Source organism: Rhincodon typus, chromosome 31, assembly GCF_021869965.1.
Source record: "Rhincodon typus isolate 14 chromosome 31, sRhiTyp1.1, whole genome shotgun sequence".
In the NCBI taxonomy this organism is placed as follows: Eukaryota; Metazoa; Chordata; class Chondrichthyes; order Orectolobiformes; family Rhincodontidae; genus Rhincodon; species Rhincodon typus.
Window position 1 is genome coordinate 1,899,762 of NC_063362.1, and position 4,307 is coordinate 1,904,068.

Consider the following 4,307-nt stretch of genomic DNA (forward strand, 5'->3'; position numbering starts at 1 on the left):
AAACATACAAAGCAGTACGGGATTGGCTTTGTGTGTTTGCAGCTCTTGCCTTGGATAGAAGGAGCCAGGAGCTAGCTGTGATCAAAATGGTCCAATTGTGTTATCACCTTAGTCGGCCCCAGTCTATGGTGTATCACTTTTGCAAGTTGCTGTTTATGTGGCTGGCATAACAAGCAAATAAAAAGCATCAAACGTCTCTCTGCAGCCACCCCTTGTTGTAATGCACAGTGGTACAGCCCCGTTAGTATGGACCTGACCCTAAAGTAGAGGGGAGTGTCTTTGGGATAGTACTTCGTGGCTATTGGGAAAATCTCTGTCATGTGATACATTTTGGAATGCAAATGAATTGTAGAATTTTTCTTTGCTGGTGTGTAGGAAGAACGAGTGGGAATGGTGTAGTGTGTCAGCTCATTTTCCAGGCAGGAGGTAAGGACACTGGCTGGTAAGAGGTATACGGAGTTGAGAGAAGTGTCAGTGTTGTACTGTTTGAATTTGAGCTGTGTTTAGCTGACTCGTTTGTTGTGTAGGACCAAAGTCAAGCTGTTAGGAAGCTGAATTACATTTATATATGTTTACAGCTTATTTCTGGGAGATTGTCTGATCTTGTTTGAGATTGTGTGTGTGTTTTTTTTTCAGTGTGTAGTGAAAGGTTGTCAGGTTTCCCCTCTGTAAGTGCCTTCTTAATCTCAGAGAGGACGGTGTGTAGTCACTAGTCTGTACCAGTGCTGCTCCTGGCAGCTTGTGTTACACAGCCAGGTCTGTAAGCAGTTCTTTAGCTGTGAATGTCGCCCTGTTAGCTGGGTTAATTAGAGCAATCTGAGTCTGACTCTGTCACAACTGCACTGATCATATCAGCTGCAGCAAAAACACTGGTGTCTTCTTAATTTTTACCAAATTTGTCCCCTGTATGAATTGTGCAGACGACAGTGAGAGGCAGTAGTTTTTCCTTTAACTGAAATAAAGGAATGAAAAGAGGGCATTCTCAAACTATCATTAGTATCTCATTTGCATTTAACTGTCTTTGGGGACCCCTGTGCTGTGCGTGTTTGAAATAGTTAATGAAATAAAGGCTCATGGACAAAACCAGTGTGGAGACTGGAACTTCAGTAAAAACAGTTGGTGCACTCTGAGACCCTGAGTGTCTGTATTTGTGTAGTGTCAAAACACATCTAAGAATCGTTGAAATTAAATCTGTTAGGGAATGATGAAGCTTCTTTAACAGTGCATAGAGCCAGTAAATCTGTATAAATATTAACATCTAAATAGCACTATTAATGCTTTCAGTTGAGCCTTTTGAACCAATCTAATTTAAACAGATCACTTTTGTAATAAAAAATTTAAGAAATGGTTTATTTTTCCTAGTTAAAACTTTAGGCAATGGGGAAGCTAATGACAATTGACTGCAGTGGTTTCAGTAAACATGCATTTACAGCAAATGCAGATCTGATGGGCTGTCAAATTACTTGTTTACCTTCTTCTTAACTTAATATTTTTATTCCTCTTTATAAGAAAAACAACTTTTGTTTCCAAGTGTCCAGAGAACATGTTGTACTGAATGTTTACAGCAATCCATTACATTCTGTTGCCATTTTACACGTTGTGTACAATTCTAAAATCTGTCTGGCTCCAGATTTGTTTGCAAGGAATTGCTAAACTAATTACAGGACCATCAAATTAATTGCCTGGTCAGTGCAGTTAGCCCTGTGTGAGGAAGCGCTTATTGTAATGTCATTAGTAGTCCCACCACTGAGTTATTGATCTTGCGGCTAAATGGAATTAATCGATGGTTTCCGGCTAAGAGACTGGCTTTGGCCAGGGTGGTGAGAGTTAGAAGCTGGTTAAACTCATTGTAGATTGACGAGAATCTACAGTGAGTTTGTAGAATCATTTAAAATCCCTACAGTGTGGAAGCAGGCCATTCAGCCCATTGAGTCCACACCAACCCTTTGAAGAGCATCCTACCGAGACCGTCCACCCCACCCTGTCCCTATAACCCTGTATTTCCCATGGCTAACCCATCTAGCCTGCACATCCCTGGACACAGAGTTAGTCTGCTATGTTTAAACATCAGAAAATTGACACTTGGATTGCAAGGTCCAGGCTGGTGTCTGTTTTCAGCTGATTGTTTGTTTTATTGAAGTGATCGTCTTTACGAAGAGGAGCAAAATGCTTTGGATCCTCCCACCCTGTCACGTACTGTCATGCAGTCCATTCAGGATAAGTCAGATCCAAACTGCAGTCTCCCTCAGTCTGTACGTGGGCTATAACGGGCAGTGTCTGGATGAATCGTGTGGACTGAAGTTATACTGCTGTCTAGTATCCTCGACTCCTCTTTCAGCAAAATTCAAGCCTGCTTCCAATCTCCTGGATATGTGTGCACGATGGGTGTTAGTATCATTGGCTTACTTGTAAAAGTACAAACTGGTGGAAAAATTTATAAGTAATTGAGGTGTTGGGGAGGGGTGAGAAACTGGAGGTGCAAAACATGCTTACAGCACGTTATTGCTGCCCTGCAGTGTTTTCACTTCCTAGCCCTTTTTTTTTAAGTTCAGACCTCCCTGGGGCAGGCGGAACTTGAGCTCAGACCTACTGGACCCAAGAGAGAGACACTGTTACTGGACCTCTCGATCTCTTTAAACATTCATGAACCAATGTGGGACTCAAACGAGGAGCCTAGGATTGAGATTCCCATCGTCAACACTATGAGCTACCCAAGGACATCCCACGATTACTTTCTGTCAACTGCAAAGTGAGTTTGGCACAAAGAGGAAAATCGTTTCCATTTCCGTAGTGCCTTGCATGACCTCCTCGTGTCCCAAAGCATTTCTCAGCTAATGGAGTACTCTCTTGTTTTTTTTTTAAAAGTGTCATTTCTGTTGTTAGGTACAGGATTTCGCAGCCAATTTGTTCACAACAACCTCCCCCAACCTCCAATATACTTATTTTTATTCACTTGTGGAATGTAGATGTCTCTGGCTAGGCCAGTATTGTCCCTAGTTGCCCCTTAAGAAGGTGATGGTGAGCCGCAGTCCATGTGCTATAGCTTGACTCATCATCCCTTAGGGAAGGAATTCCAAGATTTTGACCACATGACACTGAAAGAGCAGTGATATATTTCCAAGTGCGCATTGTGAGCAGGTTGGATGGGGAACTTGCAGCTTATAGTGTTCCCATATATCTGCTGCCTTTGTCCTTCTGGATGTGGTTTGAAAGGTACTGACCAGATATCCTAAATTAATCTAGTTCTATTGGCCAGCATTTGGCCCATATCCCTTCAGCTGCTGAAGGTAAGCACATGCATATGGCAGGCAGAGAAGAAAGCAAATGGTACTTTGGCCTTCATAGCAAGAAGATTCAAGTACAGGAGCAGGGATGTCTTGCTGCAGTTATATACAGCCTTAATTAGACCTCACCAGGAATATTGTGTGCAGTTTTGGCCTCCCTGTCTGAGGAAGGATGTTCTGAATATAGAAGAAATGCAACCGAGGTTTACCAGATTAGTCCCATCATCCCAGGAATCAATGTATGAAGAGAAGTTGAATTTTGCTGGAGATGAAAAGAATAAGAGGGGATTCTCAATTCTAATGCATAAAATTCTAACAAAATTTGACAAGGTAGATGCAGGAAGAGTGTTCCTGAAGGCTGGAGAAGCCAGAACCTGGGGTTCACAGTCTGAAGACATGAGTTGGGTCATTTAGGACTGAGATAAGGGGAAATTTCTTCATCCAGAGAGTGGGGAGCCTGTGGAATTCTCTGCCACAGAAAGTGGTTAAGGCCAGAACATTGTATGACTTCAATATGGAGTTGGATATTGCCCTTGGGACTAAAGGGATCAAAGAATATTGGGGAGGGGAAGCAGGAATAGACTATTGAATTGTCATCCATGATTGTAATAAATGATGGTGCAGGTTTGAAGTGCTGAATGGCCTACTAATGCAATTTTGTGTTTCTAAAAGCCTTGATGAATTTCTGCAATGCGTCTTGTAGATGGTACATACCGACTGAGTTTCAGTGGAGGGAGTGCCAATCAAGTGTGTGCTGTTTTGTCCTGGATGGTGTCATGCGTCTTGTGTTGTTGGGGCTGCCCCCATCCAGGCAAGTGGGAAGTATTCCATCAGACTCCTTACTTAGGCCATTTAGGTGGTGGAAAGGCTTTGGGGAGTCAGGATGTGAGTTACTCACCATAGAATTCTTAGACCCTGACCTGCTGTTTTAGCCACAGTATTGATTTATAACTAAGACAACAAGGTGCAGGGCTGGATGAACACAGCAGGCCAAGCAGCATCATAGGAGCAGAGAGGCTGACG

General features: G+C 42.7%; 1 protein-coding gene across 6 annotated transcripts in view; it reads left to right on the top strand.

Moving 5' to 3' along the window:
- Positions 1-310: 310 nt before the first annotated feature.
- LOC109919684 (polyhomeotic-like protein 2) overlaps positions 311-4,307 on the top strand; it is a 248,175-nt gene continuing 244,178 nt past the window's right edge. For all 6 annotated transcript variants that reach the window (XM_048614915.1, XM_048614916.1, XM_048614918.1 and 3 more), the window contains exon 1: positions 311-426. The gene's annotated coding sequence lies outside the window, so the exon portion shown is untranslated. The remainder of the gene's footprint in view (positions 427-4,307) is intronic.